This window comes from Natrix helvetica (genome assembly GCF_964273705.1).
Source record: "Natrix helvetica genome assembly, chromosome: 10".
In the NCBI taxonomy this organism is placed as follows: domain Eukaryota; kingdom Metazoa; phylum Chordata; class Lepidosauria; order Squamata; family Natricidae; genus Natrix; species Natrix helvetica.
This window is the reverse complement of record NC_138561.1, coordinates 6062050-6076853: the sequence shown is the minus strand read 5'-3', so window position 1 is coordinate 6076853 and position 14804 is coordinate 6062050. Positions and strand designations below refer to the sequence as shown.

The following is a 14804-nucleotide window of genomic DNA, read 5'->3' as shown; positions in this document are numbered from 1 at the left end:
TAAACCTTGGACCTCTTTTTCAAGGAGGAAAGTTATGGTTGCAATGCATTTGTCAGTGTACAACAAGAGGAGATAATATGTGTTTTGCTTTTTGCTCTGTTAACTCCCGTGTTTAATATTTTTTGTCTTGAAAAAAATAATAACGTGCAGGGTACTGTTATGTAACAAGAGTGATGGACTGGTGACCTGCTTCGTGTGTAAATTCTCATAGGTTTCTCTCTTCCAAGTGGGAATGTTTTCTCTCTTAATGATTATGTATAAAGAATAACCAAAAGTATGACTTATATAAAGCCTTGAGTTAGGGATTCTTTGGGATGGGCAAAATCTATCCATATACTATCTGCCCCTGTACATGTGCAAATTCCCATCTGCCATTCGTCCTTGCATAAATTATGTAATGTGCTTGTGCCAACACCCATTTCTAATTTATGCACGCATAAAATGTGTAAAATAGGTAACGGAAGCATGAATTAAACCTGTTTTGGGTTCAACGAATGCTTTGGTTTAATGGATATCCACTCCCCACTTTAATTCGTTAAATCAAAGGTTTTACAGAAAGTGCATCCTCCTGAGATTTTCCCTCTAGAGTTATAGTCTACCCAACAGCTCCAAAATTCTCAAGCAGATCTTGTCCAAGTTCTAATTAAGCCCAGCTTCTAAAATCAAACAAGGTCAGCTATGTGATTCCACTTTTCTATATAGAACAGGACAGAATAACAGAGTTGGAAGGGACCTTGGAGATCTTCTAGTCCAACCTCCTGCGTTACATACAAATTGTTGTCCAGTCTCTTCTTGAAAATCTCCAGTGATGGAGCACTCATAACTTCTGAAGCCAAGGTGTTCTACTGATTAATTGTTCTCACTGTCAGGAAATTTCTCCTTAGTTCTAGGTTGCTTCTCTCTTTGATTTGGTTTCCATCCATTGTTTCTTGTCTTGCCTTCTGGTGGTTTGGAATACAGGTTGAGCCTCCTCATCTTTGTGGCAGCACCTCAAATATTGGAAGACTGCTATCATATTGTCCTTCTTTTCAGCAGACTAGACATACCCAATTCCTGCAACTGTTCTTCATAGATTTTAGCCTCCAGGCCTTTCATCATTGCTCTCCTCTGCACTCTTTCCCTGAGTCTCAACATCTTTTTTATATTGATGCATTTGGCAGTCCGAGCACATAATAAAATAAGTTCTGGTGCCAAATGTGATGAGGGGAATTTATGACTTAGAACATATACATCTGAGGAAGACTGTGATCATTGACAACAAGTTGAGCATGAGCCAGCTGTATAAGGCAGTTTCTAGGAAGGCACAAGAGCTGCCTTATAAACAACATATTTGCTGGACTATGACTGAATAAAATTGATTGATTGATTGATATTACAGTAGTCTTCCAGTACTTGAGAGGCAGTCACAGAGAAGAGGGAGTCCACCTATTCTCCAAAGCACCTGAAGGTAGGGGGCAAGTAACAGAGGGTGGATCTTGTGAAAGACAGATCCAATCTGGAACTAAGGAGGAATTTCTATGAAGTTGCCAAAAAAAAAAAGCCAATGAAATCCTAGGGTGCATTAATAGAGGGATAGTTTCAGGATCATGAGCAGTTATAGTATCACTTTATATAGCACTGGTAAGACCACACTGGGAATAGTGTGCCCAGTTTTGGACATCATGAAACAAAGAAGATGTTGAGACTTTAGAAAGAGTGGAGAGAAGAGCAATAAAGTTGATTAGGGATCCAGAGGCTAAAACAGATGATGAATGGCTGAGGGTGATAAGTATATCTAGCCAAATAGAATAGAATAGAATAGTGTAGAGTAGAGTAGAGTAGGATAGGGTAGGGTGGAGTAGGATAGGGTAAGGTAGGGTAGGGTAGAGTAGAGCAGAGTAAAGTAGAATAAAGAATAGAATAAGGTGAGGTGGGGTGGGGTGGGGTGGGGTAGGGTAGAGTAGGGTAGGTTAGAATAATAATATAGAATAGAAAAGAACAGAATAGAATCGAACAGAACAGAATAGAATTCTTTTACTGGCCAAGTGTGATTGGACACACAAGGAATTTGCCTTTGGTGCATATGCTTTCGGTGTACATAAAGAAAAATAAAATAGGATAGATTCATCAAGAATCATAAGATACAACACTTAATGATAGTCATTGGTTACCAATAAGCAATCAAATCATACTAGGGAACAAATAAAACAATAAATATAAATTGTAAAGCTACAAGCAACATGGTTATAGTCATAAGTGGGAAGAGATAAGTACTAGGAAGGATGAGAAGAATAATAGCAATACAATAAATTGTTTGACAGTGTTCTGGAAATTAGTTGTTTAGCAGAGTGATGGCATTCGGAAAAAAACCTAGTTGTTCTGGTGTGCAGTGCTCTATAGCGTCATTTTGAGGGTAGAAGTTGAAACAATGTCCAGGATGCAAGGGGTCTGTAGATATTTTCACAGCCCTCTTTTTGACTCGTACAGTGGATAGGTCCTCAATGGAAGGCAGGTTGGTAATAATTGTTTTTTCTGCAGTTCTAATTATCAGTTGAAGTCTGTGTCTGTCTCGTTGGGTTGCAGAGTCAAACCAGACATGAAGAGAAGACTTGGGATGACATGATATAAATCTTCCAATATTTAGGGGGCTGTGGAAGAAAAGTGTGTGTGTGTGTGTGTGTGTGTGTGTGTGTGTGTGTGTTCAACCTATTTTCTAAAGCACCAGAGAGCAGGACAAAAAATAAAGAACGGAAGCTTGTCAAATAGAGAAGCCAACCTGGAACTAAGGAGGAATTTCCTGACAGTAAGAACAATTGATCAGTGGAACGGCTTGCCACCAGAGGTTGTATGTGCTACATCGCTGGATATTTTTTAAAGAATAGATTGGACAGCCTTTTGTCCAGAATGGCATAGGGGTCTGCTGCTTGGACAAGAGGGTGGACTAGAAGATCTCCAAGGTTTTATGTTCTATAAGAATATACTTCCTGACGAGTCGATCTGTACCTCTCTAGAACAGTTCACCTATGGAGACTGAAAAGTTTTAAGAAGAAGCTGGACAGAGATGCCTTGAAGATGATTTAATCAATTCTCCTGCACATTTCAAAGGGTTGATGATGATCAACAATTTGATGAGGATCCTTGCATTCCTTTCCACCTTCATAATTCTATGGCTTCATTCTGCAAAACCCTGTTTAGGGCAGGATGCTGTAACCTGTCCCAATTTGCTGGGGTCTCTTCCTCCTCCCCCCCTCTCCCTCCGTCCTCCTTCTCTGCCTCCCCCTTCCTTCTCCCCCCTCCTCCTCTTCTTTCTTCTCCTTCTTCCTCCACCCTTCCCTCCCCCTCCCATTCTTCTTCTTCTGCTTCTCCTTCCCCCTCCTTCCCCCTCTTCCTCCTTCCTTCTTCTTCTGTTTCATCTAATATATATTGGCAGTGTGATAAAATGCCACAAAGATTTGTGTACATTGGATGGGAAATGTTGAAGTACCAAGTAGGAACTGATGGACTTTGATCCATCAAGGAGAAAGGCCAGTGGCTGGAGATGACCAAAGTTGGTGCTCCTCGACGCAAATTCCATCTCAGTGAAATTCTGTGGACACGTCTGAAGCAGAGATGGTATTCAGCAGGTTCTGACCAGTTCTGGAGAACCGGTAAATACCACCTCTGACTGGCCCCGCCCCCATCTATTCTCTGCCTCCCAAGTTCCAGCTGATCAGGAGCGAATGGGGATTTTGCAGTATCCTTCCCCTGCCACGCCTTCCATGCCACGCCCACAGAACTGGTAGCAAAATTTTTGAATCCCACCACTGGCACATAGGAGTGGTAAGAAGGATTGGGCACAACTTGAGATACATCTTTTGCTTTCTTGGCTAGTTTGTGTGAAAAGTCCACCTGGATCCAGGCACCTTCGGTTAAATGTTCTCAAAATTCTTCCCAATGTCCCTTGGCAATATGAATTCGATACGTATGCAGGAGATGGCTTACTTGACATGACAGGCAATTAACGCTGCCCGGAATGACTTGCTATGCCAGCAACAAGCAGTTACAATAGCTTTCCACAAGGGAGCACTGTGGCCCTAGCAAATCACAGGTGACAAGTACCACCCAATTTGTGGTCCCTGCAAAATGCAAGCATGTCTGTATCTCACAAGCTCATCTCTCCCAAGCTCACAAGCTAAGATCAACTAGATTAGGGAAGGCATTCATGAAAGCCCAAGCAAATTGTCATATTTTAGCTACCCTACCCAAACAGTCATCACTAAGATTACTATGTCCTGGGTGGAAAGGTATTTTGTTGGGAGTACCAGTTTGGCATCCCGTAGCTCTGGCTGAAAGGATAAGGTGTGAGAAGAAGCTAACTGCCTGCAGAACTGACACAGGACTGAGTGCACAGATCCTGCAATGGTATGTGGGAATGAACTAGGGCAGGGGTGTCAAACTCAAGGCCCGTGGGCTGGATCCTGCCCACAGGGTGCTTAAATCTGGGCCACAAGGCCACCCTGGAAACAGCAAAGGTCTGGTCCGTGGTGCCTCTGCCAACAAAAATGGAGTTCAGGAGGGCCACGCGTGGCCCTTTCAAGCACCATTTTTGCTGGCAGAGGGCTGCAGGAGGTTGTCCAGGCTGAAAACAGAGCTTGCGAGGGCCATGTATGCCCCACCCCCAGCTCTGTTTTTGCTGGCAGAGGGTTGCAGGAGGCCGTCCCAGCCGAAAACGGAGCTTGGGAGCTTGTTTTCGCAGGCAGAGTGCTCGGGCCACAGGCATCCCTGACATGAGTAATGTCAAGCTGGCCATGCCCAGCTGCCTCCCCCCCAGGGGGGTCAAACACAACATGGCCTGATATGGCCCTCAATGAAATTGAGTTTGACACCCCTGACCTAGCGAGTCAGGAGAAAAAACTGCAGATCACCCTGGGGACGTGGTGGTTCAGTGGCTAAGACACTGAGCTTGTCAATCAGAAAGGTCGGAGTTTGACGGTTCGAATCCCTAGCGCCGTGTAATGGAGTGAGCTCCCATTGCTTGTCCCAGCTTCTGCCAACCTAGCAGTTCAAAAACATGTAAAAATGCAAGTAGAAAAATAGGAACCACCTTTAGTGGGAAGGTAACAGCGTTCCGTGAGCTTTGGCATTTAGTCATGCCGGCCACATGACCACGGAGACATATTTAGACAGCGCTGGCTCTTCGGCTTTGAAATGGAGATGAGCACCGCAACCTAGAGTCAGGAATGACTAGCACAGATGTCCGAGGGGAACCTTTACTTTTACCTTAACCCTTGGATTGCTAGCAGTTCGTAAGAGGGAATGGGGTCATAGCAAAAGTCTCAGCGGGGACCCTCCCTAGATTCTTGGCCTCTACAGGCAAGATTGCCTTTCAGATTTCAGATTCTGTTATAGGTAGTCTTTGCTTAATGGTGGTAACTGGGATTTCCACAGCTAAGCAATGCAGGCATGAAGAACAATGTCATGGGAACACATTCCTTAGCGACGGCAATTCTTGCAGTACCCATTGCCGTGGTTAAATGAGAATCGTGGGTCATTAAATGAGGATGCGCTGATGACATCTTGATGGCTTCCATCAAGCAAATTCAATGGGGAAGCTGTCGGGAAGTCGCAAGTCCCAGATAGCTCACAAGCAGACTGGGAGTTGGGAGTAAGTGGCTGCTGAAGCATGGCATGAGTTTGGCTGAGTGGGTTGGTATCTGAGCTGGGTGTGAGAGGTGCCAGGGGGCCAGTGTCAGCCCATCTCAAGGGTACCATCTGCCCAGGGTTCAAGCAGAGATCTCCCATGATCCTACCTTCTTTGTTTAGATTTCATCAGAAGACCTCAGAAGAGGACAAAGAACAATGGTCTTAAAAGTCCTCGTGCCGAGCAGAAGAAAGGTCTGGGTAGCTAATGAGATGTCTTCTAATTCCTGTATTCACATGCAATGATAAACCAAGATTGTTCCAAGCATACTAGCATGTAACAGCTGGCAACTTGGGGCACTAGACTAAGGCTTTGGGTGATGATGCAGAAAACCTACTATGGAGTCTCCAAAATATTCTTCAGAACACCATGAATGGAGCCTCTCTCTGGAACCAATTAAAACAACTACATCTTTTCCAAGGATCGCCCATCACAACTTGCTTTGAAATAGGTGGCAATTTTATTTGACCAAGGTTGAAAAGCAGTTCCCAGACAACCTTCAGAAGACCCAAGAAAACCCTTGCTTGTTGCTCTGAGAACCCAACATCCCATCAACACCTGTCAAAGGATGCTGTCCATTGTCCTGTTGGATGTGACTATAATTGCATTCTGTTGGCTGTAGTAGCTTTCTGTAGTTTAAGGCAACTATATCTACCTTCCAGTAACAGATCATTTGGAATTCTTGTGCCTACAGCAACTGGTTGCCCAAGGATCTGTTCTGGGGCACTCCAGGACCTCATAAGCTCTGCCCTGAATTATACGATGGAAGAGAGGCAGGATATCAAATATTCATGCTCTGCGCTGCACAGAAATGTCATATATCTTTGGAGTTTCTCTCTTGACACCTGAAATCTATTCTTGGCTCAACTTCCTAATAATTAGAGCTTGGTTTTATTGGGGGACACAGAAAACTGCTTGGATATGTTCTTTGCACTCAAAGACCACCTGTCATGGCTCCATCAGATCCTGGTTCAGAGGAGGAGGAGGAAGAGGAGGAGGAGGAGGAGGAGGAGGAGGAGGAGGAGGAGGAGGAGGAGGAGGAGGAGGAGGAGGAGGAGGAGAAATTGGAACCAGGACTGTCCGAGGGGGGTGGCACATCTCCTGTGGAATGTTTGGAGGGGCAAGGGGCCAGCAGTGGGATTCACTTACTTCCCTACTGCTCATGCATTACATCATTACCTCCTGCACCCACTGCTACCAGTTTGCCTGAACTGGAGAGAACCAGCTGAGTACCACCACTGCTGGAGGCTGAGGATGATGCTGTCCAGGGCCCCTTCGGGCATTGGGGGAGGTAGTTGACCAGACAGGGAGCTGCCTGCCCTGACAGAAATTGGAGAGGTTGTCTGTCAGAAAAAGCTCTTTGCTGTGGCATGCACTCCCCCAGCCTTGGGGAAAAAACTCAGTCTTGACTCATGGTTCTGCCTGTGTCTTGCCTGGTGCCTTTGCCGCGTGGACTTGCCCTGTGGATCTTGACTCTGGACCTCGCCCCGCGAACTTACAACTTGCTTTGGACTGTCTCTCTGCCTTTGCAAATTGGTTGGTGGCTTACTAGCTTTTGATTATGGGTCTGTGAGTGACTGCCTTCAGGGAAGTTGTGGGTGGAGCCTCACCGGCTGTGGTAGGACCAGTTCAGTGGTGGGTTGTAGGCGGTATGCCCCGGTATGGGCGTACCAGAGCCTGGCCGGAGCACCGGATACCATTCCGGTATGGTGCTCCAGAGGGCCCACTCGCCCGAGCTCCTTACCGGTCTTTTAAGTCTTCGCCGCTTCTGTGCACGGTGCATACAACGCCTGCGCGATGCTCTGCTGAGCAGCTGGAGTGTTGCGGAGGCTCGCGGAGGTGCTAAGATGCATACGCAGGCTGCGCGCGTCCATGTGGACGCCGCCAGGCCTGTTCAAACCATACCAGTTGGAACGGGATCCAGAACCCACCACTGGGTCAGTTTTTGTGGAATTTAACAAAACAATCAAGGACTCTACAGAAGCCTCTGCCTCTGATGGGACTGCCACTTTGTCAGAAATGGGGTAGGCCCATGATGGTGAACCGTGGCACGCGTGGCACATGGAGTCCTATCTGCCGGCACACATACCGTCAACTTCAGCAAGCATGTGCATGTCGGCCAGCTGATTTTCGGCCTTCTGGAGTGCCGGGGGAGGCTGTTTTCACCCTTCCCAGGATTCAAGAAAGCCTCCAGAACCTGGGGAGGGTGAAAAATGGGCCCAACGGGCCTACTGAAAGTTTGGAAAAGATCTGTTTCCAGCTTCTGGAGGGCCTCCCAGGGGGGAGCCCAGTGGGAGGCTGTTTTTGCCCTCCCCAGGCTCCAGAGGTTTTCCTGGAGCCTGGGGAGGGCAAAAATGGCCTTCCCGCCCCCCCCGGAGGAAATACCAAGCTCAGCTTGGAGGCAAGTAGTGCGGCACGCATGAGGGGGAGCATGGGGGGAGTGTTCTGTATGCTTTGCATTATGGGTGCAGGTGCTCACATTTTTGCACCCAACAACAAAAAGGTTAGCCATCACTGGTGTAAGGTCCCTTGCTTGAGCAGGGGATTGGATTATACAACCTATAAGGTCCCTTCCAACTCTGTTAATCTGTTATCTGATTAGGCGACCTGGGTCACAATGTCACCATCTTGTGCACCCTGGTTACACATCTGTTCTGCAACCGTAAGTAAGTAAGTAAATCTTTATTACGGTCACAGACCAGCAATACACCTTAGTTTTTACAATATGTTAAAAAGTACTGACATTAAGACATAATTTAAAAAGTATTGACGTTAAAAGTGGAAAATAACATACATGTTCTCAGATTGTTGGGGTCACTCCCTGTTTTACCTGGGTGCAACGCTGTTAAGTATAGGAGTAAATACAATGGTCCAGAGATTGTTAGAGGTATGGCCAGATAATTGGTACAAGATGACAACTATACTTCTGTAGCCAATTTTTTTCTTATGGACATTGCAGCAGCACAGAACTTGGCCACTGCATACGTGGTAGCCGGGTTACTGTCCTGGAAGAGAAAGCCTAGATAAAAATTGTTTGCCCTCCCTGGCAATCTCTTTAATAAAGGGAGAATATGTGCAAACCAGAGGTGGGTTTCAAAATTTTTTAGAACCTCTTCTGTAGGTGTGGCCTGCTTTGTGGGAGTGGCTTGCCAGCCATGTGACCAGGTGGGAGTGGCTTGCCAGCCATGTGACTGGGTGGCCGTGGTCAACTTGTAAAATGTGGTGAAACTCACTTAACAACGCTCTTGCTTAGCAACCAAAATGTTGGCTCCGGAACTCTGGCATTGAAGTGTGCAAGTCTTAAAGCTGTCAAGTTACAAGATCCTTGCACCCCTAACCCTTTAGGAAAAAAAAAACCAGGGGTGTTCAAACTTGACAGCTTTAAGACTTGTGGACTTCAACTCCCAGAATTCCTCCTCCAGTCATGTTGGCTCAGGAACTCTGGCATTGAAGTGTGCAAGTCTTAAAGCTGTCAAGTTACAAGACCCTTGCACCCCTAACCCTTTAGGAAAAAAAACCCAGGGGTGTTCAAACTTGACAGCTTTAAGATTTGTGGACTTCAACTCCCAGAATTCCTCCTCTCGCTCTTCATCTTGATGATGTGCGGACGGGCGGGGAGAGGGAGCTGGAACCGGTTCTAAACGGCACTGTAGATTTGTGGAACCTCTTCTGTAGAAGAGGTTAGAACTGGCAGGAACCCACCCCTGGTGCAGACGTACAAACTCTGTATACCTCGCTGTGTAATAGAACACTATTCTGCAACTGTGTAGGTTGGACACACGGGTTGTGATGGGACTGTGGAGCCCTTTTCTTATCCTTTAGGAGAGATAATGAATCATGGGGCAGCGTTAGCAGAAGCTGCAATATACAGCCCCACAGGGCGAGGACTGGGGAAACCAAGCCGTCTGCAGAAAGAACCAAAACACTTGGCCAAAGCAGCACATTGAATCCCGGTGGAATAGATGCAATTGGCTGTGGCTTTACTGAGTTGTGTGTGTGTGTGTGTGTGTGTGTGTGTTTAAATGCCAGCTCTTGAGAGGATTTTAATGCTTTAGATTAAGAAAAGAAAAAAAGTATTCCACTGGGAAGGAGTTGCTGAAGCTGCAAGAATCGAGGGATGTAAAATTGGTGTCAGCAATCCTTGTGGGAAGGTTGATGAGCTCGGGAACTAACATAGTTCTGCCGGCCAATCCATCTGCATTTTTTACAGCTTAATTGCTGAGCCACGAAGTTAAACGTCGCTGCATTCCAAGATACGGCAAAAAGGGGGAAAGCAATCCACCGTGGACGGAATGATTTTGCCCAAAGATTCCCAAGCCATGTGGGTTTGGGTAGCTACTGTTGCTGAACTGGCCATGCTCCCTTTTTGGAATGAGAATGAGAAACAACAGAGACAGAAGAGGGATGCTGTGGGTTGCATCAGCCCGATTATTCTGGCTGGTGGGATCCAGGAAATTAATCAAGGAGAGAAGCAACCTAGAACTAAAGAGAAATTTCCTGACAGTTAAACAATTAACCAGTGGAACCACTTGCCTCCAGAAGTTATAAATGCTCCAACGTAGGAAGTTTTTAAGAAGAGGTTGGATATCCATTTGTCTGAAATGTTATAGGGTTAGACTACAAGGCCTCCAAGGTCTCTTCTAACTCTGTTATTCTCTTCTCTTCTCTTCTCTTCTCTTCTCTTCTCTGCTCTGCTCTGCTCTGCTCTATTCTACTCTTTTCTGCTCTTCTCGTCTCTACTGTCTACTCTACTGTCTACTCTACTCTACTCTTCTCTTTTCTACTCTTCTCTAGTCTACGCTTCTCTACTGTCTACTCTTCTACTCTTCTCTACTGTCTACTCTTCTACTCTTCTCTACTGTCTACTCTTCTACTCTTCTCTACTGTCTACTCTTCTACTCTTCTCTACTATCTACTGTACTCTATTCTACTGATACGTATGACCATTGCAGCGTCCTGAAGTCACGTGATCTCCTTTTGTGACCTTCTGACAAGCAAAGCCAATGGGGAAGCCAGATTCACTTAACAACCATGTTACTAACTTATCAACTGCAGATGATTCACCTAACAAGAAAGGTCGTAAAATGGGGCTAAACTCACTTAACACATGTCTCGCTCAACCACAGAAATGTTGAGCTCAATTGTGGTCGTAAGCCGAAGGCTACCTAGGCTGTTGTTTTTTATTTGGTATTTCATGAAGCAACCGCCTTGCTTACTAATAGAAATTTGGCTCTCAATTGTTGCCGTAAGTGAAGGACTACCTGGAATAGTATTCAGGTCTACAATTCCTAGAATAAAAAATGTCAAGAGCTTTGAGAGAATAAATGAAAATCTCAAGATAATTTCTGGAAAGAGAGAATCTGCCAGTTAAAACCTGCCAAATTGTCCCCCAGAAATCCATTCCAGGGTGCTTATGGGACAATAGAGTTGGCGTTACAGACAAATCGGAATGATTCAACTTGGTGATTCAGCAGCCATTTTAAAGGTCCGGCCCATGCAGAGAGAAATTACCGCTATTCTTTTAAAGAGGCGTTTTGAAAAGCTCATTGCAGGTGATTCTCTGAAAAGCAGAATGAGTTTGCAGTGGGGCCAGGCAACCACCCGAAAGGACGGCTGAGCAGAAACGGAAGAAGGAAGGACTTGCCCAGTTATTTGCATAGCTATTTAAATGTCTGTGGAGATGCTCAGTCCTCCCGGCCATGGTGGTCCCAAAGGGGCTTTTCTTTTCAACTGAACTTTATGGGGTTTTTTTGGAAGATGTTTTGCTTCTCGTCCAAGAAGCTTCTTCTGGAACTGGAGAAACCTCTTGAATGAGATAGGACGTAGCATAGAATGTTTGGAGAATAGAATAGAATAGAGAATAGATTAGAGAATAGAATAGAATAGAGAATAGAATAGAGAATAGAACAGAGAATAGAATAGAATAGAATAGAATAGAATAGAATAGAGAATAGAACAGAATAGAATAGAGAATAGAAAAGAGAATAGAATAAAGAACAGTACATAATAGAATAGAATGGAGAATAGAATAGAATAGAATAGAGAATAGAACAGAGAATAGAACAGAGAATAGAACAGAATGAGAATAGAATAAAATAGAATAGAGAATAGAATAGAATAGAGAATAGAATAGAATAGAGAATAAAGAATAGTATAGAATAGAGAATAGAACATAGAATAGAATAGAGAATAGAATAGAGAATAGAATAGAGAATAGACTAGATTAGAATAGAGAATAGAATAGAATAGAAAATAGAATAGAGAATAGAACAGAACAGAAAAGAATTCAGAGGTTTTCTTGTCCTTTTTCTTGCTCAAGCAGAAGATCCTCTATCATTCTGGACAAGTGGCTGTCCAGTCTCTTCTTAAAAGCCTCCAGTGATGGAGCACCCACAACATCTGGAGGCCAGCTGTTCCACTGGTTAATTGTCCTCAGTGTTAAGAAGTTTCTCCTTAATTCCAGGTTGCTTCTCTCCTTGATTAGTTTCCATCCGTTGTTTCTTGTCCTGCCCTCTGGTGTCTTTGGAGAAGAGGTTGACCCCCCCTTCTTTGTGGCAGCCCCTCAAAATACTGGAACGCTGCTGTCATGTCTCCCTTGGTCCTTCCCATTACGAGGCTGGCCATGCCCACTCCCTGTAACTGTTCATCGTATGGCTTAGTCTTCAGACCTTTAATCATCTCAGTAGCTCTTCTCTGTACTTTCTCCAAAGTCTCAAAATCTTTTCACCCGTTGCAAAAAGGCTCAATTCACTTAAACCATACTGGTTAGAGAATAAATCAATTTTTCTGTATTTCCATAATACAGGAAGTTCTTGACAGTTCCTTTAGTGACGGTTTAAGGTTACTACGGCCCTGGAAAAAGTGACTTATGACCCTTTTTCATGGTTATGACCTTTGTAGCATCCCCGTGTTCATATGATTTACATATGCTTGGCAACTGACTCATACTTATGATGGTCGCTGTGTCACCTGATCCCCGTTTTCTGCCAAGCAACATCCATGGGGAAGCCAGATTCACTTACCTACCAATGTTTCTAACTTATCCACAGCAGTGATTCACTGAACATGGGAGGCAAGGAAAGGCACGATATGGGGCAAAACGCACATCACAAACGTCTCGCTTAACAACAGGATTTTGAGCTCCATTGTGGTCGTAAGTCCAGGACTACCTGTATCCTGAACCAGACTGGGCTAGGTGGGTAGGTGGGCGGGCAAATCCAAGAAAATGAATGACAAAAAAAAAAGCTGCAATTGAAACTAACCCAGCTTAGCACGATTGTGGGAATGCTGCTAAAATTACTGGGCCTGTTATGTGTCTTGTGTGAATCTGTGTGCAGAGAAGGTCAACCAAGATGATAAAGGGGGTGGGGGCTAAATTTTATGATGAACTGTTGAGGAAAGGTGGTACGTGTCAGGCCTGGAAGCCACCTTTTGCAATGGGCCTGCCACACTTAATGCTGTGGGGAAATGGGAGGGGGGATTATATGGAGTAGGGGAGATGTATAGTCATAATTGTTAGGAATGTACATAAAACATAAACATTGTTGTGAAGCATATGGACTAGGCCTGTAAGGTTATATATATTGCTTACCCAAAGGGGACAATGTTAGGAATGTAAGCTAACAGTTGGGTTAGCAATATATAAACCAGGTAGTACTGTTGCTTTAAGTACTGCTGTAATGTGATTGGTTGCTGTTACCTCAAGCAACCATAAGAGGGAGCCAGAATGACTATTAGCTCTCTGTTTGTTAGACGCTGATCGGTGGATGTATCGTGAGTTACTGTGTTTTTGCTACTGTTAGCCTAAACTGATTATTAGATACTGGACCGTGTTCGAAGGATCATTCGTTAACTGAGAATATTGATAACTGACTGACTGAACCGTGTATGACTTGGATTGTAAATTGAACTCTGAATACCTCTATAGTTCCACATAGTAAACTATTATATTTTATACTATTCGGTGTCCTTATATGCTGGTTTGTGCGTGTTCTTCCATACCACTCTCATTACGCTACTCTGCACACTCGCTCTCCTAACGGGGAGCTTACTTACTTAACAATAATAACATTCCTTTCTCAGAGAGTCAAGGATGTCTTGCCCTGCACCTGGAGTGGTGTGACTGGGAGGCCTCTCCAATTGGGAAGGTGCCTGATTGGGCCATGTGATGGACATGTGGGTGCTGGGCAGGGACTTGGACTTTCCTTTGGGTGGGGAAAACCTGGAAGCTTTCAGATTTGGGTTTTCTCAGATGTGCCAATATGACATCCCTAATAAAATGGAACTTTGAGGAAACTTATGCCTCGGAGTCTTCTTTCGTTGGGGGTTGTTACTTGGAACCCTTACAGTATGTCTAGCCCATTGAAGAGAAGGACTAGGGGGAACATGACTGCCTTCCAGTATTGAGGGGCTATTGCAGGGTTAGACTGCTATCCTGTCTCTCCTGGTCCTTCTCTTCACTAGACTAGCCATGCCCAGTTCCTGCAACCGTTCATCGTATGTTTTAGCCTCCAGTCCCCTAATCATCCTCGTTGCTCTTCTCTGCACTTTTTCTAGAGTCCCAACATCTTTTTTATAGTCTGGTGACCAAAACTGGATGCAGTACTCTAGGTGTGGTCATACTAAGGATTTATAGAGTGGTATTAGTACTTGACATGATCTCGATTATATCCCTCTGTTAATGCAACTTAGGATTGCATTGGTCTTAGGATTCCATTATTGTATAGCTGGAGTCCTGGAGGTGGAGGAGCTATGCCAAAATTAAAGTAACGCAGTATTTTTCTTCCTTCCCCCCCCTCCAAGGAATCCTGCCACCCATATTTCCACGGAAGGCCATCCATTCCAGGCTGTTAGTTGAGAGCCCCAAAGGGGTCTTACAAGAGGAGGCCAGCGGGATGCTTTGTCAGGAGTTCTGCAGTGTGCAGCATTTGGACATAAGCCCGGAGATGTTTCCAACACTTTTAGAGCTCTGGAGAGTAGAAAAGAACTCCATCGAACCAGCATCCAATCACAGCTTGCAGTGCGAGTATTACCACAAGGTAACTTCGGGACTGCAAGATGTGATAATTGGAAGAGATTCAAAGCCACATTTCTCACTGGTGTAGGCATTCTATAACTGATTGGCAGTGCCCAGGAAGGCAAGATT

The 14804-nt window shown here is 44.9% G+C and overlaps 1 protein-coding gene across 4 annotated transcripts in view; it reads right to left on the bottom strand.

Moving 5' to 3' along the window:
• GNAO1 (G protein subunit alpha o1) overlaps positions 1-14804 on the bottom strand; it is a 233568-nt gene that overhangs the window by 85357 nt on the left and 133407 nt on the right. The gene's annotated exons all lie outside the window — the stretch shown is intronic.